General features: G+C 36.5%; 1 long non-coding RNA gene across 2 annotated transcripts; it reads left to right on the forward strand.

Moving 5' to 3' along the window:
- Positions 1-6,017: 6,017 nt before the first annotated feature.
- Positions 6,018-22,339, forward strand: LOC110149876 (uncharacterized). 2 transcript variants are annotated; one of them, XR_002317558.2, is made up of 4 exons: positions 6,018-6,108; positions 8,060-8,114; positions 14,301-14,510; positions 22,202-22,339. It is a non-coding gene; the product is annotated as an uncharacterized lncRNA (long non-coding RNA). The 2 variants fall into 2 exon arrangements; XR_002317559.2 differs by lacking the exon at positions 22,202-22,339 and adding an exon at positions 16,325-17,071.
- The last annotated feature ends 2,695 nt before the right edge of the window (positions 22,340-25,034 follow it).

The following is a 25,034-nucleotide window of genomic DNA, read 5'->3' on the forward strand; positions in this document are numbered from 1 at the left end:
TTAATTCTCTCTGGCTACATAAGCCAGATTGACTTAACTGGTTAGGCTGGTTACAAACCATCATCAGTAAAGAAACTAAGTTTAGGGAATTTCCAGGAGTAGTTTAGAAATAAATCATCATAAATTCCACTACCCTTTCCTGAGCCAGGGGTCAGAATCCAGACATTCAAGATTCCCCAGGATGGGGTCTCCCATCCTGGGGTCCCCAGGTGGGTCTCCAACCCACTGTAACTGACATCTGTCTCAGATAATTATGGTAATAAATACTAGTATTATCATATCATGAAATTAAAAGACACTTTAACGAGACTCTATTTTCTTGGGCTTCAAAATCACTGCAGATGGTGACTGCAGCCATGAAATTAAAAGATGCTTGCTCCTTGGAAGAAAAGCTATAGCCAACCTAGACAGCATAGTAGAGACATTACTTTGCCAACAAAGGTCTATCTAGTCAAGGCTATGGTTTTTCCAGTAGTCATGTATGGATGTGAGAGTTGGACTATAAAGAAAGCTGAGCGCCGAAAAATTTATGCTTTTGAACTGCAGTGTTAGAGAAGACTCTTGAGAGTCCCTTGGACTGCATGGAGACCCAACTAGTCCATCCGAAAGGATATCAGTCCTGAATAATCATTGGAAAGACTGATGTTGAAGTTGAAACTCCAATACTTTGGCCACCTGATGTGAAGAGCTGACTCATTTGAAAAGACCGTGATGCTGGGAAAGATTGAAGGCCGGAGAAGGGGATGACAGAGGATGAGATGGTTGGATCTCACTGACTCATGGACATAAGTTTCAGTAAACTCCAGGAGTTGGTGATGGACAGGGAGGCCTGGCATGCTGTAGTCCATGGGGTCACAAAGAGTCAGACATGAGTGAGCAACTGAACTGAACTGAACTGATTATCATATCATACATATTATATATATATATATATGTGTGTGTGTGTGTGTGTGTGTGTGTGTGTGTATATAATACCAGTATTATAATTGTGCAAACTAATAAGTAGAAGATAGGACATCAGAAGTAGAGAACTCATGATAGGTGTTTCAGCTGTTGTCTCATTCCTATTGTTTTTGTTTTACATAGTGAATTAGTTACAAAATCAGCAGTAATGTTCATGTCTTCTGAATCACAATTATTCTACATTTTATCTTGATGTCTTGCAGCACAAATGTGAACTTCCTGGGATTTGAAAAGTGTAACTCATTTATGAAATCAATATTCTGTATATCATGCAAAGAAAACAGTTCTAATATTCTAGAAATAACAGTATAAACATTTTCTGATGTGAATTAATTAGCTCTATCTATTGTTTATCTACAAACCAAAGTTAAACATTATTTAAAATGAACATGTATTTCAATAAATAAGTATACTATTGACTATTTTAATTATTTTGTTTATACTTTTATATAAACCTAATTATTTAGGTTTATATATTTTTTCATACTCTTTTTCATACTACATTATATGTTGCTACTTAATGAAACCTGTATTTAAAGTAAAGATAGAACATTTTTTTTTTCAACATCTGGATAATACCATGTTTAAAAATATTTGTAACTTTTACATTATAAAGATTTAGCTCATTATGTCCCTTTAAGTCATCTAGCATTTGCCTGAATTAAGCCATTCAAGGTTTGTTTACATCTTATATTTTTTAAAGATAATTTTTTGTCACTGAAATGCTGAAAGATTTCTGTTGCTTTCTATATTAAAATGTAATCTTTATTCTTGAATATTAATTTTTCTTAGGGTTAGCATTCTTTCTGTCTTTCATCAAGAATAGATGAACTATAAGAACACGATTTATATTTAAAGACATTGTTTTTCTATCATATGAACAGTTCAGATGAAAATATCAGTGATATTTATAAAAATCAAACTGCTAAATTGTAGGTCTATAAAGCTTTAGTAAGAAATGTGTCTTTATGTGTGATACTTAACAATAACATTTTATTCTCATGCATTTATTTGATGTATTTGATTTAATTTGCTCTCATCTAAACAAGTTGCTGAAATTTGTTATTTTCTGCTTTCAAGAAAGGCTCCTTTTGGGAAAATATTGATTAAATATAAATACAGTATAAATTAATATAAATTTGTACTGTAAATATAGTTTATTAGTTTAAGCCTAAATTTTGTCTATGAATCATGTCACATAATCTGTATATGTGCTTAGTCACTCAGTCATTTCTGATACTCTTTGTGGCCTCATGGGCTGTAGCCCACCAGGCTCCTTTGTCCATGGGGATTCTCCAGGCAAGCATACTGGAGTGGGTTGCCATGCCCTCCTCCAGGGGATCTTCCCAACTCATGGATTGAACCCAGGTCTCCTGCATTGCAGTTGGATTCTTTACCATCTTAACCACCAGAGAAGTCCAATCTATATATAGTGTCTATGAAGTATAGAGATCAAAGTCATCCCTATAAAGAAACAATTTGCAGTCATAATTTGTGTGAACTGAATTCAGACATTATATGTGAAATTGAGGTCTATAACAAGTATCTTAATTCAGAATTATGTGATTCTTAAGACTGAAGACAACTATATAATGCACAATGTATTAATAAAGAACTATCTCTGGGAAAGGAAGAAATGAGAAACAAAGCCAGATTATGATGCAGTTAATATGATTAATTACAGCATTATATGTTATAATATAAAATGTATTCATCAAACTTATTTAAGGTACATTATTTTATAGAATACATAGCCTCATTTAAAATGGCATATTTGAAAAATATATGCATTGACAAGAAGGAACAATTAAAAAACAAATTTTGAAATATTATTTCTAAATACTTGAAAGGTTGACATCAGATAAGCAAACAATTAAATCATTATTTGAAATTCTTATTGTTAAGTCTGAATAGGTACCTAGAATATTGTATTGATTTAGTTTCTGTTATTAATAGTAGAATAAGAAAAAGCCCATAAACACATATCTTGAGGAAAGGAAAGGCCAAGTTATTTCTAGAACTTTGGCCCATAATACTAAAGTTTAAAAACTAGATCAAACTTTTATCTTAGGTTGCAGCTTATTTCTTGTAGCTACTCTTGCTGGATTATAAGTAAAAGAGCATAACATAAAGCTTAAGACCTAAGATGATTCCAAAATGTTCAAGTAAATTATTTAGAGTCCAGCACAGTTCTACCCATATCAGATACAGTTTTCTTTACCTGAAAATGAATGAGAGAAAAATACCGAACTAATGGTCCATTCAGAGAATATGCCACAAGTATATGAACAAAGGATAAAACAAAAAATTATCATCAAATACAAGTAAATATATATAATATCTGTATATAAATTTTGGAAAAGTAATCAGTACAGAAATCAAAGTAAATTTTCTCTCCAAGAATATTTATTTGTGTTATTTTTTTTTAAAGGGTACAGCTAAGATGTCCCCAAATATGGAAATATTAAGTAACCTGAGCTGTCCATACAGTAAAATACAATAGAACCTTTTAAAACCGATGATAGGGGAAATGACAGCAAGTGATGTTTAGAATCAATTTAAAAATATAGTGTGAGTATGAAATATTCATATTGTATATACAAATATATCTATTAAAAGATTAAAACAAGATGATAATAGTGATTCTCCCCATATAGTACATTTCTGGTTTATTTTTTATAATTTTTTTAGACTTTCTCTATTTTTAAAGTTCTTCTACAATAAACAATAATTTACAATGTAAACAAAACTGATATTTTAGAAGAGACTTTAATGGAAATACTGAATCAAAAGAAGCATGAAAAAGTAGCCCATCATGGGAATGATAGCTTACTATTAAAAGATAACAATGAAGAAAGTTCCTTAACTCATTTCTGCAACTAGACAAGAAGAAAATGAATATTACATTACTGGCACATTGAGAAAACAGGAGCCATAGGGAACAATCCGAAAAGAATATAAAACAACCTTAGGTTATTTACTTAAGACTGTCCCTGAAAATTTACTACATGAGGCCATTTTATTTCTGTCCAAAACCAAAATTTGCCCAGACCAAAGAGCTGTTCTTAGTTAATAAAACTTCCCTGCTCAGTTTAGTATTGAAATCATCCCACTCTATAGCTAATGTACCCAAACAGGTGTTATTAATTAAAACTCTCAATAAACTTCAGAGTTGAAATTCTTCTATATTCCAGCTAGACCAGCTTCTCCTCCTACCCCACCTAGTAACTCCAGAGTTGGAGAGACATAGGGGAGAAGATGGAAATGCTGATAGAGTCTTAAGTTCTATCATCTGCAATTCCAGTGTAAAGAAGATCTAAGGTTTACCTGGAAATTTATGACTCTTCCTTCAACTTATGGTCCAGATAGATTCTCTTGATTAGGCCCTTCTCTGTCCTCTAATTTTTGTTGTTTAGTTGCTAAGTCGTGTTCAGCTCTTTGCGACCTCTTGGACTGCAGCACGCCGGGCTTCCTTGTCCTTCGCTCTCTCCCAGAGTTTACTCAAACATCCATTGAGTAGATGATGCATCCAACCATCTCATCCTCTGTTATCCCCTTATCCTCCTGCCTTCAATCTTTCCCAGCATCAGGGTCTTTTCCAATGAGTCGGCTCTTTGTATCAGGTGGCCAAAGTATTGAAGTTTCAACATCAATCCTTCCAATGAATATTCAGGGTTGATTTCCTTTAGAATTGACTGGTTGGATCTCCTTACTGTCCAAGGGACTCTCAAGAGTCTTCTTCAACTCCACAGTTCAAGAGCATCAATTCTTCAGCACTCAGCTTTCTTTATGGTCCAATTCTTACATCCATACATGACTACTGGAGAAACCATAATTTTGACTATACAGAAATTTATCAGCAAAGTGATGTGTCTGCTTTTTAATACTCTATCTAAGTTTGCCATAGCTTTTCTTCAAAGTGTCTTTTAATTTCATGGCTGCAGTAGCATCTGATCAGTAGCATCTGATTTTAGAGCCCAAGAAAATAAAATCTGCCATTGTTTCCCAAATATATGTGCCATGAAGTGATGGGACCAGATGCCATGATCTTTGTGTTTTGAATGTTGTGTTTTAAGCCAGCTTTTTCACTCTCTTCTTTCACCTTCATCAAGAGGCTTTTTAGATCCTATTCAATTTCTGCCATTAGGGTTGTATCATCTACATATCTGAAACTGCTGATATTTCTCCCAGCAATCTTGATTTCAGCTTGGGATTCATCCAGCCACGCATTTCCCATGATGTACTCTGCACATAAGTTAAATAAACAGGGTGACAATACACAGCCTTGATGTACCTTTTTCCAATTTTGAAACAGTCTGTTGTTTAATGTCCAGTTCTAAGTTTTGCTTCTTGACCTTCTCTAATAGATCATGATAAACCCAGCTGTTTGATCAGCCATTAGTAAAAGTCCTTTTCCAAACCACCCCAACCACTACTTTGCAGCCACCAACTCTTATTTTTCCTAAGGAGAGATACAAGTTCACTTGTTCCTGAAACATCCAAATTTCAGCAACACCTATCAAATTCTCCCAGTAATCTTATGTAAGTTTTTATCATTATATCTGTAAGAGGGAAGCATGATTCCCTCACAGCAATTTTATAATTCAATCTTGAAAGATATTTCAACTTAGCTTTTATACCATCAAATATTTAAGAAGCCAAGGGTTTTGATATGATTTTTTAAAACTCTTTTGCAAATACAGGTAGGTAGATAAATACATCATATATTTTTCCTATTTCTGAAGGAGGGGATGAGATAATAGGGTCCCTTTGGCTAACTACAGAAGTTTCCTGTCCTCTCCAAAAACATGCATCCTGTGTATGGACCTGACTTATGCCTTCTACAGAATAGCTCAGCATCACCTGCCTTTAGAGCTTCTCCTCATTGATCTATTTCCCAGTTGATAGCCTTACTTAGTAGTTTTATGTCCCCACAGTCATAAAACCACAATCCTGTAACACATACCATTGTCTCAGTCTGTGCTGGGGGTGAGGTTCCCATGGCCTCCATTAAAAACATCACTGATGGAGTCATAGAAATTCCGGTGCCAAGGCAACCAAAGCAATGGAGACTCTGTCTTCCTCCAAATGCTGTCAAGAGGAGGTAGTCAACACAACTCAGAAGACTGGAGGACATAGCACTATGTAAGATGGACTTTATCTAATGGGAGCCGGAAAATAGAACTGTTCACTGAGCAGTGATTTTAAACTGCCTCTTTGGAGATATTCTTCATGAGTGAGCTGATATCTGGGTTTTCTTGGAAGCTGGAGATGCTTTTATTTGCTTTTCCTCCTTTTCTGCTTCATTTCCCTTCCTCCCTACATTTTCTTTATTTGAATGACATTCACAGCTAAAACAGTAGCATGAAAGTTTGCCTCAGGTTTATTTTCCAGGAAGTTTAGACTAATGCACCTTGAAATTAGGTAATTTACTGAAAAGAATTTAGGATATTATTGTGTAAAGAACTTGGATTGCAGATGGTCAAGAAAATATAAATGTCGGTGACACCATGTAACAGCTATTAACATCCTATAGAACTGCAGTTCTGAGGAACACTTCATTTAATTTTGAACCAGTTGTCTATTTCAAATATAAAGTTTTAGGATTCCTCACTTTGTAAGTAGATCTATTACAGTCACGGCTTCCCTGATAGTTCAGTTGGTAAAGAATCTGCCTGCAATGCAGGAGACCCCAGTTCGATTCCTGGGTCAGGAAGATCCACTGGAGAAGGGACAGGCTACCCACTCCAGTATTATCGGGCTTCCCTGTGGCTCAGCTGGTAAAGAATCTGCCTGCAATGCGGGAGACATGGGTAGGATCCCTGGGTTGGGAAGATCCCCTGGAGAAGGGAAAGGCTACCCACTCCAGTATTCTGGCCTGGAGAATTCCATGGACAGTCCATGGGGTCATAAAGAGTCGGACATGACTGAACAACTTTCACTTCATTTCACTATTATATTCAGAAATGCTGTAAATTCAGTCATTCAACGTATAATTTCCAAAAGGTCATTATTCTGACTTTGAAAAGAAAGATATTAAGCAGTAATAAAATTAACAACTTTTTGCACAAAGATATGTGTGTAGCAAGAATCACCCACAATGACTTCCATTTATTTTGACCTCCTATCACCAGAGCACTGAGCCAGCAACAGCTCAATGTCAGAAAGGTGAGCTGACCCAGGGGAAGCAAAGCACTGCCATTGGCATCCGAACTGTTATGTATTGAAACAGCATCTCAGCTTGCACCCGGTACATTGGCTCTTCTTGCTGACATTGAAACTACAAACTGCCACTTGGCATTATCTAGCAAAGTCTAGAAGGATAAAGGTTCAAGATAGAATGTAATGTAATCAGGGCCAGCCTATAATTATGGGGACAATTCTCTGAATTTACATTGACACGGAAATGACAGTCCCTGTATTCATTCAATAACCGTACTCTTAAGAACTTAACAGCAAATATCAAAATGACTTCTTTACATTAATAACATCAATTTAGTGAAGTTAAAATTTTGGAGCAATGTTGAACTACTAATTATAACTCAATCGATGTAAGAAGAAAAATCATAAATATTAATATGTCATAAGCACAATACCCTAAATGTGTTATTTTATTATTGTTACCAAATAATCAAAATGATTTGTATAATTATAATAGGAGTAGGTAACATTTGTAACTTTTCTTTTTGTATATCTTTTAAAGGTACTCAGTCTTCATTACTGCTGTCATACATTGTGTCTTCCACTGGTTCCCCATAATTCATATTTTTCACTGCTACTTTTAAAGGCAATATTTGGAGAGAAATTTATAATGTTCATAGTCATCAGGTATTACTTATGAAATAGAAAACTCCTCATATTTTGATAAGCAAAACTGGAGATCCATAAAACATAAAGCTATACCACATTGTCTTAAAAACTCACCTTTTAATTTCCTCTGTCCTTTCCTTATGCTGTTTGTAGGCATATTTTTATTGTTCATATTACTTCTAAAAGTACTATATACTCAATAATTCTGTTTCTTTAAGTAATATTGTGATTTAACATTTAAGCATTACTGTTTAGTCATACATTTCTATATTGGAATTCTTTTCAGATCTGGATATTACCATTGATCATTAATTTGGAGTTGCATAACTCATTAATTTGTGGTAAGGTGTTACAAATTCATTCTACTATTCGGTGAATACTAAGGGCACACCAGGAATTAGAATCAAGACTAAAATTAAGTAGTGGTGAAATGACCGATAGTTAAAACCAATAACCATCGTGTTGATAGATGGTGGTTAATTGAGTACTGCAGAGCCATGATATAAAGCCAGAAGGATTGCTCTGCCAGCAACAGCTTACACGGTAATGAAATGACTTCAAATATAAAGGCTCCATGATCGAAATCAATGTTTCCTTTGGTATGTGAAAGTGAAAGTCACTCAGTCATGTCCGACTCTTTGCGACCCCATGGACTCTACAGTCCATGGAATTCTCCAGGTCAGAATACTGGAGTGGGTAGCCTTTCCCTTCTCCAGGGGATCTTCCCAACCCAGGGACTGAATCCAGGTCTCCCACACTGCAGGCAGATTCTTTACCAGCTGAGCCATAAGAGAAGTCCTGTGAAAAGTCTAATAATGTACCTTCAACAGGACTTGTGAACAGAGTTTACTTTTATGACCCTCTCTCCTTTATGCTTTTCTTCATTATGCTTATACTCAATATCTCCCAGGAACCTCTTTCAAAACACATGGGAGTAAATTTAACCCACAGTGCAAGTAGATCTAGTGGATCCTAAGCATACATGTATTTTAAGAAAGGCCCCCAAATGCCAAACATAGTAAAGAATATTGTGTTTATTATCTCCATTTGTTGACCTTTAACCCACACAGAACCCTGAGAGACAGGGACTATGAACCTCACTTTCCATAAGAGGGAGAAGGAGACTCAAAAATGTAATTAACAAGGCTACCCATCTAGTTATTCTGCTTATAATCACTATGCTCTACTACACTCGCTGGTTACTAATGTTTTATGTAAAATCAACCAATGATCTCCACCACTGTCATTTCATACTCAGAGAAACAGAGTACCATTGGAAGCACATGCCACATGAAAGAGAATTCCCATGGGAAGCAGGCTGTCGCACCTGAATAGCAGAAGTCTCAGCGAAAGTGGGCAGCTATGCCCATCCCAGTGTATCTGTGTTACGTTCCTATCACCTCCTCTTCCAACGCTGCCCTCCTGGCACTTATGCTTGTGTGACTGTAACACACCTAATCACAGAGGGGTGGGCATCCACTCTTGCCCCTCCCAGTTGCTGTTGCTCCTTCTCTACGTCATGTCCAACTCTGTGTGACACCATGGACTATAGCCCACCAGATTCCTCTGTCCATGGGATTCTCCAGGCAAGAACACTGGAGTGGGTGCCATTCCTTCTCAGAGGATCTGGAGGGATTGAACCCATATCTCCTGCATCGCAGGCAGATGCTTTACCACTGAGCCCCCAAGGAGGCTTACCTTCAGGATTTGCTGGGAACTTTGTCTGAATTTATGTTCCCTTGAAGTGGAGGAATCTATGATTTATGTTATATTTTAAAACTGTTTGCTTTCTATTTTTTCTCCCAGAACAGATACAAAAATACCACTATTGTACCCTCAGGTTTTAAGGGGAGTCCAGCAGATGCAAAATGCATTTATTGTTAGGGAAGAGATGGCCTTAATTGGTTTACTCTGATTTAAGAAGTCCATTTCTGCCCATCTTAGCTACTCAACTTAACTTTTAATTTCACACTTTGTTGCCTTTATTTTTGCTGTTCTGATCACTTGGACTGTTTGGTTATTTTTGTTATGCTTGGTTAATAACTATTTACTTTGGCAAGGCAGTCTTTGCTTCAAACAGCTATCCTTCCTGATTTAGTTGATATACTGTTTCACTTAATATTTCAACAAAGAGTAATATGGGGAACTAGAAAGCAAAGAACCCCTATATCAACAATCGGTCCTTATAATTAATGCCTATGATCTAGAACACAACAATTTAGGCCTTGATATTCGACCACTTTTAATGGCAAAGTGTCTTCATTAAATAACAGAATATATAATATCTAACAGAACATTAGTCAGGGATTAATCAATAAAAAGCTAAACTAAAGCAAAAAACTCTTTGTAGCTGATTACTTTTTCAACTTATAAAAGTTTTGCTTTCATTAAATTTCCATGTGTTATATTCCCCTGACCAAAGCATAAGTTTTTAGCAGGTATTCCCAAATCTCAAGTATTATAATACAGAAATTTTAATTTTGTCTCAGCAATTTTAGTAAAACATTGCATTCTCAGAAGCTGTTACCATAGAAATACATTACTCAATATTGTATGGTTTCAACTGAGCTTCAAAAACAATTTCACTGTTCAGACCAAAAAAAAAAAAAAAGACTTGCTCCCTCAAATTTTTTTTTCTCTAATTCTGCTGCATACACTCAGAGTTGTGAGGCCATTTTTTTCTAGTATCCTTAGAATCTGCACCTACATTATAAATTAAGGACTGCTTTAGTCATTTGAGAGATTCTCTGTGGAGAATAGCAACTAGATTTTCTCTGTATTTGCCCAGCAGTTCAAAGGAAAAAGCAAATTAAATGGAAAAATAAAATAGCTTTTCTTCTTCTCCAAATGATGTTTCTAAGAATATTAGAAAGTTCTAGCAGTTGGAGTGGACAAAAGGATATATTGCAACATTAAAAGTATCTCTGATGTTATTGGAATTTTTTTTGTCTATTTGTGGAGGGTGACAGTGGCAAAAATAGACATTAAGTGCTCACTGAGTGCTATTGTATGTGCTAGAGACTATGTAAGATGCTCAGGAATCAGTTATGAGAGAAAGCTGATAGTCTCTGGATTTAATGACATCACAGCCTTAAACGGTGGCCCAGTGGCAAAAGAATCCACCTGCCAATGCAAGAGATGCAAGAGATGTGTGTTGGATCCCTCGGCTGGGAAGCTTCCCTGGAGCAGGAAATGGCAACCCACTCTAGTATTCTTTTTTTTTTTTTCCACTTATTTTTATTAGTTGGAGGCTAATAACTTCACAATATTGTAGTGGTTTTTGCCATACATTGACATGAATCAGCCATGGGTTTACATGTGTTCCCCATCCCAATCCCCTCTCCCACCTCCCTCCCCATCCCATCCCTCTGGGTCTTCCCAGTGCACCAGCCCTGAGCACTTGTCTCATGCATCCAGCCTGGGCTGGTGGTCTGTTTCACCCTTGATAGTATACTTGTTTCAATGCTGTTCTCTCAGAACATCCTACCCTCGCCTTCTCCCACAGAGTCTAAAAGTCTGTTCTGTACATCCGTGTCTCTTTTCCTGTTTTGCATATAGGGTTATCATTACCATCTTTTTAAATTCCATATATATGCATTAGTATACTGTATTGGTGTTTATCTTTCTGGCTTACTTCACTCTGTATAATGGGCTCCAGTTTCATTCTTGGCTGGAGAACCCCATGGACAGAGGAGTCTGGCAAGCTACAGTTCATGGGGTCACAAAGAGTCAGACACGACTGAGCATGTATGCCCACAGCCTTAAACATCCAAGGTACTCTCATTAGATGATCTCAGATATAAAAACTCATGAAGCAATCAAATAGTTTCCCAACTTACTCAACCAACTACGTAGGTTTAAGAGTTCACATTTTCCAAAGTAAAATTTGTTGTTGGCTGTTCCCAAAACATTTATTAAAATTGTGAAAACCAGGATTTTCACCATTTTAATGTAAGGGTATTACCAAATACACATACACACATTTTTTAAATTCTATTTTGTGTTTAGAAAAGAAGAATAAATGTCCTAAATTAGGAACACCTGGCAAGAGAGAAGAAAAATGGAAGTAATAATCATTCATTATTAGCATGAGGGCTACTCTTCACTCTCATTCTTACAAATATTCCATTGGCTTGAAAGTGAATGTGAAATGACTCAGTTGTATCTGACTCTTTGCGACCCCATGGACTGTAGCCTACCAGGCCCCTCCGTCCATGGGATTTTCCAGTCAAGAATACTGGAGTGGGTTGCCATTTTATTACTCCCCTAACAGTTATTATTCTTAATGATGTGACACTGCATTTGTGTTTACCTCAATTCAAAGTTGGGGGATAATTCATCTACTCTGATAAATTGTATCAGGAAGCTACAGGGATCTTACCAATAAAAGAGTTATCACACTTCTATTAAGTATTATGGCTGTTGTGAACAAACACTGCTGAAACCTTGCAGCTTCTGACTCTGTTTCTTATAATAATCAGAACTGCAGTTCTCACTTTTGTATAACAATTCATAAAACATAGTCTTTTTTTAATCTTATTTTTTAAGATATTGATAGTTTGCTAGCTAGTTAAATATAAATATACCAAGGTTTTTTTTTTTAAGACAACTTCACTTTAGAGGAATAAATTTGTTTTCTAATTGTGTAAATAACTTTTGAGTCACTTAATATTTTTGTAACCCTGAAGATGTCCATACTATTAAAGAATTAAATTCTGAAACATGTAACTTCCAGGACCTATTTGGCCAGAATTTACTGACTAAATAAAAAATCTCTAACACAATCGTATAACTTAGTCCTCTCAGCTAAGGACTAACTGTGATTTCCAGAAAAGGAGTTGATCTCATCTGTGGCTCAGATGGTAAAGAATCTGCCTGCAATGCAGGAGCTGCCGCTGCTGCTAAGTCTCTTCAGTCGCGTCCAACTCTGTGCGACCCCATAGACGGCTGCCCACCAGGCTCCCCCGTCCCTGGGATTCTCCAGGCAAGAACACTGGAGTGGGTTGCCATTTCCTTCTCCAATGCATGAGAGTGAAAAGTGAAAGTGAAGTCGCTCAGTCATGTCCGACTCTTCGGGACCCCATGGACTGTAGCCTACGAGGCTCCTCTCTCCATGGGATCTTCCAGGCAAGAGGACTGGAGTGGGGCGCCATTTCCTTTTCCAGCAATGCAGGAGACCTGGGTTCAATCCCTGGGTCCTGAAGATCCCCCGGAAAAGGGAATGGCAACCTGCTCCAGTATTCTTGCCTGGAAAATCCCATGGACAGGGAAGACTTGTTGGCTGTAGTCCATGGGATCGTAGAGAGTTGGACTCGACTGAGGGACTAACACTTTCACACTTTCTTCTTTTCATAATGATTCATTCAGGCAGTGTTTATCCTCTCACAGGGGTTTCAAGACTTTATTTTTCTTTTTAGACCATGTGCCTACTATGAAGCCTTAATACTGACATGATATTCATTAAAGAGAGGGTTCTTCAAGAACCTGTGAGAAACAAAAATGTAAAGTTCATCCACAAATCTTAAGTGCTCTCTTATATGTAGGACACTAGAGAACTGGAGATACTAAGAATATAATTAATGTATTATTAATTATTAATGTATAATACAAAATTCATCTTGAATAATTTTCTGTATATTTGCTGAGACTCACAAAATAAATCCTTATCCAAGAAAAACAAAATATTTTCAGGTAGTAAACCCCTATTTTTTGTAATATATTCAGAGAAATGTTAATATAGTTTGATATTAATAAACATATTGATACAGAAATATAGTGTTACCTTAAGGAATTAATATTTTCATACTGCTTTTATCATGCTAAAATATATATTAACATGGATAATCTGCAAATTTGATCCATTAATTTATTACACAAACCAAACTAATTATATGCCCATTGGGTATGTGGTTCATATATTCATATGTGATAGAGAAAAGGCACAAATATGGTGAATGAATATAAACTACAGTATTTTGGGGGCAAATTTAGAGATAGAATATGTTTCATTCTCTGATTTTGCACTTAATTTCTATTCTGACTATTGTACCTCGTATCTCCAATTCCATTTCTAAATGCCATTTACCAGAAACAGAGTATAATCTCTAGAGTTCCAGGAAATGTTTGAAGCCACACATGAATTAGATTTTCTTCTTCTCCTCTAAAGCCTTCATTAGGAGATTACCACTTGCCTGTTAGGTCTATTCCATGAGGCATATTGGCCACAAGTGTTGCTACCAAAAGCAGTTTGCTTATGAGTCACTTCTGAGTACTCTTCAGGTCTCTAAAAGCCATCAGAACATAATGTGGTGGAGCAATCTGGTTGTTGAACATGAAATTTTTTTTTTAACTGTTCCATTCTACATATTATGCAGATAACTATTACAGAAATCTGTATTGTGGATGATTTTTAAAAAGAGGGTGAAAATGCTAATATCGTTTCATAAATTAACACTGTATGTCACCAAATAAAATTTCCCTTTATTAACATAAATTCTATGTAAATCTTTTACATAATGTGCTGGAAGCTAACTTATGAGTGTTCATAGAATACCACACAGCTGGATGCTCCTTGAAGATCTGCTGAAGCATGCCTCCTTTAATCAAGAGCATTTGGATCTTTCTTCAGAAGTTTTGCAGTGATTTAAGGAATTTGACCACAGCAATTACCAAGCTCACACATCACACAGTTTCATTAAAGATCCTTTCACTGCTCATTTGCATCAGCCAGACATTATGTAAGCATTATCTATGACTACTTAGAGGTTGTTGTTTGTTTTTTTTTTTTTTTTTTTTTTTTTTTGATGCTACATGTTTCCAGTGGATTATATTGTCTGTCAGAGATTATTGCATAGTTTTGGTGCTGTGTACTGTGTTAACAATGTGAGGGTTCACAGGAACTTGTGTATCCCTAAACATGGCACTGATTTAATAAACTATGTAACATCATAGAAGATAGCTTTCACTTCATAAAAGATGACCAAATATTATTCTAATTGGAACTTATTCTATAGTTTTTTGATTGTAAGGGAATACCATGATATTTTTCATTCATACAGAAGTGATTACTAACTTTTTAAAGTAATATTAACAGAAAGCATTGTTGTATGAGTCTCACTTTCCACCTTTAACACCACAGATAAATTGTGTTTATAGTTTCTTTTATAGTAATTATCATTCACACACAGAAAACAACACAATTCTGTAAAGCAATTATCCTTAAATTAAAAATATATAAATTTTAAATAAAGGAAAAAAAAATCTGTTCTAGACCCCTGCTTTGTGGTTGTCAAATATCTAATCAGTCCTGGATTTGCAAATCTGATGGCAAAGCTGTTCATTACAAGTTTAAGGCCAAAGTTTAGACTCAACTGAATAGGGAGTCCTTCCAGTGAGAAAGTTTCCACTGCCTTATGAAATTTTAACATGGACCCTGGAAGAAGGCAGGACATTTTGATAAAAAATTCCACTAATACATCCAAAGTGAGAATGAGATAACACCTGAAAAGAAAATCAGGGTTGCTGAAGAAGGGGGAAATAAGTACTGAACAGGCAAAATGGCAAACAAAAAATGGACATTTCAAGCTAAATTAAATCAGTGATTCTATCTAACATAGTTATACTTTTAGGTTCTCCATAAATATGAAGAGCTATTATACATTACTGTTTTAAAAATATAGGTCCTATAGTCAGACAGACACACCTGCCTCACATTCTAGATCTACCTCTTCAAGTTATATTAATATAACTTTGAGCATATTATTTACCTATGTACCAATGCATCCCAATGTTAATTTCATAGAAGTCATTGTTAAGATTAAAAAACTATAATTGCAAACATAGTCAGCATGAACTAACTACTATTACTAGTGTGACCCACTATTATTGGAGGTAACACTTAAAAAATTCTTTACACCAGATAAGCACCCAGTAAGTACTAACAATAGTGACAGTGAAAATAACCATTATTATTTTTATTAACCAACAAAATACATATAGTTACTTCAAAAGGATATTTTTGCAAATGAGAACTAACTGATGGAGAACTTGTTTTGGTTAAACAAGATTTTAAGTATCATAAGTTGCGTGTGCAAAAATTATACAGTCAGGGTGAAGATGACTTCGTCTTTACAGAATAATAACAATAATAACTGCTAACATTATTATTACAACTACTTTTAAACATCTATTTTTGTCCAGACATAAAGCAGAATTCCATCTAATCCTGAAAGATAATAGTAATATAGAAAATAACAATATCAAACTTCCCAACATAGTGAGCTAAAGAGGATTCAGATTTTCTGGAACCTGAAGATTTTAATATGGGAAGCTTAAAAATAATATAAAAGTATGAATAAAGAGTTAGATACAGGATATTGGAAGGATTCTCTATTAGCCTCTTAGTCTGACTCAGAAAGGGAGTACTATCATTATAACACTACACTTAAGAAACATAAAACATGCAGTGTTGAGGCAGCTTGATCAAAAAAGTCACACAGTGGGTGAATGATGAGCTAGGCATCAAGCCTGATATTGTGTTTTCATTTTGCAGAGAAGTCTCAGTCTCACTGAGTTTATGTAACCTGCCTGAGAGCCCAGAATTATTGAGTGTTGGAGACAAGATTAAAAGCCAGATGTGTCAAACTCTGAAGTCCATACTCTCTACATTGAGCTTTTGATGCCAACTTGTGAATCCTTTTACACAGGATACTGAATATTTTTTTCAGATTTTAATTCCTTTTGATCAAAGAGGCAAACAAATGAGAATTAGCCTGGACTATGAAGGAAATATGGCTAATTTCAAAGGTGAAGCTGCTATTTTCTGAGGGCATTTTAGCAGAGGTTATTTTTTATACATTTTAAATCTTTATATATCTTATTTGTAATGTAATTGTATATCCACCAGTCATCTACTGTGTCATAGAACATTTGATATTTCTAAACTAAAAGTTCCATATTAATTTTTATCCTAAGACTTTGAGTTTTAAACAATGCCACACAATAATATAAATAACAAAGATATAGACAAACTGTTCCAACGTTAGAGTTCAAGAAATTGTTCTTTTTAGTTGGATTGATTACTATAGCTCTCCATAAACATCTTACCCCTTGCATAGTATTTTCATATGTAAAAAAGTAAAATTGATAAGAACAATAAATTAAACACCAATGAAAGAGAAAAAATGAAAAAACAAGTTCATGCCAAATATATCTTACTATATTGAGACCAGAATAAAGCTAGGCTTCAGCAATATGTGAACTAAGAACTTCCAGATGTACAAACTGGATTTAGAAAAGGCAGAGGAACTAGAGATCAAATTGCCAACATTCATTAGATCATAGAGAAAGCAAGAGAATTCTAGAAAAACATCTGCTTCATTGACTCCAGTAAAGCCTTTGACTGTGTGGATCAAAACAAACTATGGAAAATTCTGGAAGATGTGGGATTACCAGACCACCTTACCTGCCTCTTGAGAAACCTCTATGTAGGTCAAGAAGCAACAGTTAGAACCGGTTATGAGACAGCAGATAGTTCAAAATTGAAAAAGGAGTAAATAAAGACTGTATATTGTCACCCTGTTCATTTAACTTATATACAGAGTACATCATGAGAAATGCTGGGGTGGATGAATCACAAACTGGAATCAGTATTTCTAGGAGACAGATCAACAACCTCAAATATGCAGATGATACCATTCTAGTGGCAGGAAGCAAAGAGGAACTGAAGAGCTTCTTGATAAAGGTGAAAGAGGAGAGTGAAAAAGCTGGCTTAAAACTTAACATTCAGAAAATGAAGATCATGGCACCTTGTCCCATCACTTCATGGCAAACAGATGGGGAAAAGTGGAAACAGTGACAGATTTTACTTTGGGGGGCTCCAAAATCACTGAGAACAATGACTGCAACCATGAAGTTAAAAGACACTTGGAAGAAAAGCTGTGACAAACCTAGACAACATAATAAAAAGCAGAAACATCACTTTGGCAACAAAGGTCTGAATAGTCAAAGCTACAGTTTTCCCAGTGGTCATGCACAGACTTTAGAGTTGGACTATAAAGAAGGCTGAGTGCCAAGGAATTGATCCTTTTGAACTGTGGTGCTGAAGAAGACTCTTGAGAGTCCCTTGGACAGCAAGGATATCAAACTAGTCAATACTAAAGGAAATCAATCCTGAATATTCATTGGAAGGACTGATGCTGAAGCTGAAACTCCAATACTTTGGCCACCTGAACAAAGAGCCAATTCACTGGAAAAAACCCTGATGCTGGGAAAGACTCATGGCTTCTCTTCTTTTCTCAGCTATTAGTAAGGCCTCCCCGAAAACTATTTTGACTTTTTGTATTTCTTTTTCTTGGGGATGGTCTTGATTACTGCCTTCTGTACAATCTCATGAACCTCTGTCCATGTGCTTCAGGGACTCTGTCTATTAGATCTAATCCCTTGAATCTATTTTTCATTTCCACTGTATTATCATAAGGAATTTGATTTAGATCATATGTGAATGGTCGAGTGGTTTTCCCTACTTTCTTCAATTTAAGTCTCAGTTTGGCAATAAAGAGTTCATGATCTGAGCCATATTCAACTCCTGGTCTTATTTTTGTTGACTGTATAGAGCTTCTCCATCTTCAGCTGCAAAGAATATGATCAATCCGATTTCAATATTTACCATCTGGTGATGTCCATGTGTAGAGTCCTCTCTTATGTTGTTGGAAGAGGGTATTTGCTATGACCAGTGCATTCTCTTGGCAAAAATCTGTTAACCTTTGCCCTGCTTCATTCTATACTCCAAGGCCAAGTTTGTCTGTTACTCCAGGTATCTCTTTACTTCTTTCCTTGTATTCCAGTCCCCTATAATGAAAAAGACATTTTTTTTTTTGGGGGGGGGGGGGGTGTTAGTTATAGAAGGTCTTGTAGGTCTTCATAGAATCATTCAACCTCAGTTTCTTCAGCATTACTGGTCGGGGCATAGACTTGGATTATTTTGATATTGAATGGTTTTCCTTGGAAATGAAGAGAGATCATTCTGTCGATTTTGAGATTGCATCCAAGCACTGCATTTCAGACTCTTTTGTTGACTATGAGGGCTACTCCATTTCTTCTAAAGGATTCTTGCCTACAGTAATAGATATAATGGTCATCTGAGTTAAATACACCTACTCTAGTCCATTTTGGCTCACTGATTCCTAAAATGTCAATGGTCACTCTTGCCATCTCCTGTTTGACCACTTCCAATTTACCTTGATTCATGGTCCTAACATTCCAGGTTCCTATGCAATATTGTTCTTTATGGCATCAGTTTTTATTTCCATCACCAGTCACATCCACAACTGGGTGTTGGCTTTGCTTTGGATCCATCTCTTCATTCCTTCTCCACTGTTCTCCAGTAGCATATTGGGCACCTACTGACCTGGGCAGTTCATCTTTCAGTTCCTATCTTTTTGTCTTTTCATACTGTTCGTAGGGTTCTCTAGGCAAGAATACTGAAGTGGTTTGCCATTCCACTCTCCAGTGGACCATGTTTTGTCAGAACTCTCCACCATGAATTGTCCCATCCTCAGTGGCCCTAGGTGGCATGGCTCATAGTTTCATTGAGTTAGACAAGGCTGTGATCCATGTGATCAGTTTGATTAATTTTCTGTGATTGTGGCTTTCATTCTGTTGGCCCTCAAATGGATAAGGATAAAAGGCTTATGGATGCTCCCTGATAACATAGACTGACTGAGGGGGAAACTGGGTCTTGTTCTGATGGATGGGGCCATGTTCCATAAATCTTTAATCCAATTTTCTGTTGCTGGGCAGGGCTGTGTTCCTTCCCTGTTGTTTGACCTGAGTCCAAACTGTGGTGGAGGTAATGAAGATAATGGCGACCTCCTTTAAAATGCCCCATGCATGTACTCCTGCACTGAGGGCCCCTGATCCTGCAGCAGGCCACAGCTGACCCACAGCTCTACTGGGGACTCCTGGACACTCAAGGGCAAGGCTGGTTCAGTCTCTAGTGGTGTCACTGCTCCTTTCTCCTGGGTCCTGGTGCACACAAAATTCTGTTTGTGCTCTCCAAGAGTCTGTTTCCCCAGTCCTGTGTAAGTTCTGGTGGCTCTATAGTGGGGTTAATGGTGACCTCCTCCAAGAGGGCTTATGCTACACCCAGGTCTGCTGCACCCAGAGCCCCTGCCCCCGTGGCAGGCCACTGCTGCCCCATACCTCCACAGGAGACACTCAAACACTGAAAGGCAGCACTGGCTCAATCTCTGTGGTGTCTCCTGGTGTGCACAAGGTTTTGTTTGAGCCCTCTGAGCATCTCTGACAGGTATGGGGTTTGATTCTAAATGGAATTTTGCCCCTCCTACTGTCTTGCTAGGGCTTCTCCTTTGCCCTTGGACACGACACGGGGTATCTTTTTTTTTTGATGGGATACAACATTCTCCTGCCAACAGTTGTTTAACAGCAAGTTGTGATTTTGGAGTCCTCACAGGAGAAGATGAGCGCACAGCCTTCTACTCTGACATATTGCAATTCTGGGATATATATATATATATATATATATGTATATATATATATATATATATATATATGTATATATATATATATATATATATATTATCTTTTCACTGTGCCATGCAGCACCTTAGTTCTTTGATCAGGGGTCAAACCCATACCCCCTGTGTTGGTAGTGCAGACTCAACCACTGGACCCCTTAGGGAAGTCCCTAGCTTTGCTGCATATTTACTCAGTCACATCTGACTCTTTGAAACCCCATGGACTGTAGCCAGCCTCACTCCTCTGTCCATGGGACTTTCCAGGCAAGAACACTGGAGTGGGTTGTCATTTCCTCCTCCAGGGGATCTTCCTGACCCAGAGGTTGAACCCACTTCTCCTACCACTCTGCATTGACAGGCAGATTCTTTGCCACTATGCCACCTAGGAAGATAAGAAAGTCCCTACTTGCCACATGTTTTTGGCTAAAGTAAACTCTTAAAACCCTTCGTGAAATAAGTTTTCTCAAAAAGGTATCTAGTTCCAGATACTTTCTGTTAGTTCTCATTCTAGTATCTTCATATGGATAGACAATTATGTAGATATATATTTGCCTTCTTGACCTGCAGTGCTTCTGCAAAGACCACCACTGGTGGATTTATAGAATTCCTTGTTCACTATTATGTTAAACTTCACAAAATCATCACAGACCAGGGGCATATTTTATAACAAAGGAAGTGTAGCAATGAGCTCATGCCCTCGGAATTTACTTGGCCTGCCATGTGTCACATCTGGAAGAAATATACATAATAGCAATGGCAAGTTGAAGATTCAAAGTGATTCTGGAGAAATTAAACCCTGTGCTGCCATGATCTAGCTTACAGACTGCTAAATATGCCATAAGCACTTGACCAGGTGGCAAATTCTCCATTGGAAGTGTGCACAGATCTATGATTCCAAGGCAGTGACCTTCTTACTCTCCAGCTACTGGAATTTAGGCATCTTTCTTCCACAGGACGTGTGTGTGTGTGTGTGTGTGTGTGTGTGTGTGTGTGTGTGTGTGACTCAGTCATGTCCGACTCTTTGTGACCCCATGGACTGCAGCCCACCAGGCTCTGTCCATGGAATTCTCCATGCAAGAATACTGGAGTGGATTGCCATTTCCTTCTCCACCACAGGACGTTTAGTCCTGTAGATTTAGAGATATTTTTGCCCAGTGGAGGATAATTTACCTGGCCTTGGTCATGGTTCCAAAGAAAAGGAAACAGACCATTTCTGGCCATTTCAACCTCCTATGCTACTGAGCAGGGAGATAAAGGGGTCACTGTACAGTGCTAGCTGATCAGTGCTGATTCTTGAAGGAAAATTGGGTTGCTGCTCCTCAATAGGACCAATAAGAAATAGTTTAGCATCAAGAAGATGCCCTCAGCTACCATTTAGTGTTTTCATGTCTGGTATCATTCGTCTATGGAAAAGTATGGCAACACAGTAGACAGAAGACTAAATTATGACTCAGTTTCATCAGAAATGAAGGTTTGAGTAATCTTCTAGGTAAACACTCTCATTTGGCTGAAACAGAGAATAAAAGAAATATGGATTAGTGGTGGAAAGCAGTTATAATTGTCATCTTGAACCTCATGCAAGTATAGTAGCTATCTTTAAATTATTTAATAAATTCTTCCCCACAACGTACTTTTTCTTCCTCTCTATAACTTCATATGAAGGACACAAGAATGCTTATGGTTTTAGGAAGGAATAAGAACTGATTAATTACATCCTTTTATGATAAGGTAGCCTATTGGACTTCATATTTTCTCACTTTGGATATAGAAGTTTACATGTAGAGGGAAGAAAGGATTAGGCTCTGAAAGGCGAAAAGGGTAGATGATACAGAGTATCTTTGCTCCTCCATATTCACTTCACCTAGTTTCTTCATTCTGCACTATTTCTTCAGGAGGCTGATCTTCATGGACTACATCATTCACAGTACTTTGTGTTAGATTCATTCTTTGTGGAATCCTGGCAGGAGGTGAGAAAGAGACAGAGACAAAGAGATTAAGAAGAAGGTGACAGGAAGAGAGAGGAGAGGAGAGAGGTATCAAGGTATGGATCTCCGTGGCTCTCTTTCATAAGCTGTCTTGAGCTAGTTATGTCCTTTCCATAAAGATCACTTATCATCAGTGTGGCTCCCCTCAAGGCAGTCTGCTCTATTATGACTCTCTTCTGGATTTCAGTTTCCTCCATCCCTTTGGTAGGCCTGTGGGTGCTGATAGTTCAGCTACTGTTAGGTCTGGATTCCCACACTATCCTAGTGACTCCCCTGATCCCCACAAACCTTTATAATGACTACTTTTGGGACTATTTTCAAATACCCAAATGTGTGTGAGCGATCTGTTTCCTGTAGGAACTCTAACCATCTACTTGCATTTAACTCTAAGAGTAGAAAACACTGAAGATAGAGGATATTCAGGTCACATGCATGAGTACAGATGTGTACATAATAAACCAGAAAGCAGATATATAAGAAAGCAGGAGAACAGACACCAGGGCAGAGAGACCAACCCACAAGTACAGTACTTAACAAGTAGAAAAGGAGCTGTTAATTGTATAACATATAATTTGTAGTAGTCACTTTGCAATATATTGGAACAATAGATGAGCAAATTAAAAAATAGTAAGATAACAAATAATAAAATAAAAATTTTCTGCTGAAAATAATGATTCATGTAAAAGAAAAAGACATTACAACTCAAACCAGCATATGTAAAGAATAACATAAAATTAACAAAAAGAGAACCAGCAACAATTGATTGTTATCTGAAGCAAAGAATCTCCTATCAAGACAGTATTGAACCAAGGGTTCTTCAGTTTCTTAATGTGGACAAACCTACAAATGAATACATATTACTATATTGCCTGGTACACTATTAATGTATTGACTGAATTATGATTATTAACATTTCTTTTTTGTTTTCATAAGGCTCCAAATTTTTAAAAACTCATATATTGTAATGGGTAAGGTAAATAGATAAGTAAATAGTGTTCAAGTTAATATATTTGTCACCTGAATTGAGTGGTCCTGACCACACTGTGTTTTAAGATGTATTCTAGAATGGAGGTGGAAAGGAAACTGATAGAACCATCATGAAGAGTACATTTTCTTAAGACTTTTTCCTAGTGTTCAGGTATGCTGAAAGCTGCTCATAAAAGGCAAAATCTTATTTACTGAAAAATAAACAAGCTACTTTTGCTCTATTAAATGATGTTTGCCTCTAATATTGAACTAATACGCTGCCTTAAGAGTTCCTTACCAGATTCATTTTCCTATTTCATTTCATTTTTTTGCCCTTCTGGATACATGAAACAATAATATAAAGGAAGTTATACAATTTTAATATTGTGATGTTTAGAAATTTTAAACCAAAGCATACTTATTTTCCCTTTAAATTGGTGTATGCCCTACTGAAACTAGAGCTTGTGAATTTTTTATTTTGAACCAAAATAGTTTTTCTTTGTCATCTTTGAAATAGACACTTACTCTTCTAATAGCAAGAAACTTCAAATCAATTCTGTTATGCAGTACATCTTTAAAATTGGGTAAAATCCAAAAAGTTATTAAACCCTACAATAACTCCTTCTATTCAACTACATTCTGGGTGGGTAGAGCTAATGATTATTAAGAAAAGAGTAAGATAAAAATTGTGAAATTGAAAAAGATTGACATTGAAAAGATATGATGCAAATTGAAAATATCAGTGAAAGTATAATGCAAGGCAAATATATATATATATGAATAAAGGCATAAATATAGATAGAGATATAAACAGAATTTAATATCAGCTACTACTTGAATATACTAGATTGTGTAAAATTGAATTGTAACTTTCTGCTGTTGTCTAAGTTTCTCAAATTATTGATAAATAAATAACATTGACTTCCTCAGAGATCAAACCAAAATAGACATTATCAATTTTAGCAGAGTTAATGAAATAAATATCTTGATTTTTGGTCAATAACATCTATAAGATGCATTGATAAATTATCATTATTAAGTAAAATACATGAATCAAGCATCAAAAGTATAGTATATACTATACTTCGATATTCTAACTGAAATCACATGGAGAGAGAATGCTAGAGAAAGGGAGCAGAGAAGATGACTGGACTGCAGTCCACCCCAGAACACTCTCCGAGGAAGAGTCAGAGGAGAAAGGGACATATAGCATTTATCTTGTAGATTTTCAACTACTAGAAAATAGCAACATAAGCAATACTCAAATTATTTTCTAAAATCTCATAAATATTTTAAAACTAGGCAATCACATATTTTATGCATTCAGTTCAGTTAAGGTCAGTCCCTCAGTCATGTCCGACTTTTTGCAGCCCCATGGATTGCAGCATGCCAGGCCTCCCTGTCCATCAACAACTCCCTGAGTTCACTCAAATTCGTGTCCACTAATTCAGTGATGCATCCAACCATCTCATGCTCTGTTGTCCCCTTCTCCTCCCATGTTTAATCTTTCCCAGCATCAGGGTCTTTTCCAATGAGTCTGTTCTTCTCATCAGGTAGCCAAAGTATTGGATTTTCAGCTTTAGCATCAGTCCTTCCAATGAATGTTCAGGATTGATTTCCTTTAGGATGGACTGGTTGGATCTCCTTGCAGTCCTAGGGACTTGCAAGTGTCTTCTCTAACACCACAGTTCAAAAGCATCAATTCTTTGGCACTCATCTTTCATTACAGTCCAACTCTCACATCCATACATGACTACTGGAAAAACCATAGCTT

The sequence above is a fragment of the Odocoileus virginianus genome, chromosome 13, assembly GCF_023699985.2.
Source record: "Odocoileus virginianus isolate 20LAN1187 ecotype Illinois chromosome 13, Ovbor_1.2, whole genome shotgun sequence".
NCBI lineage: Eukaryota > Metazoa > Chordata > Mammalia > Artiodactyla > Cervidae > Odocoileus > Odocoileus virginianus.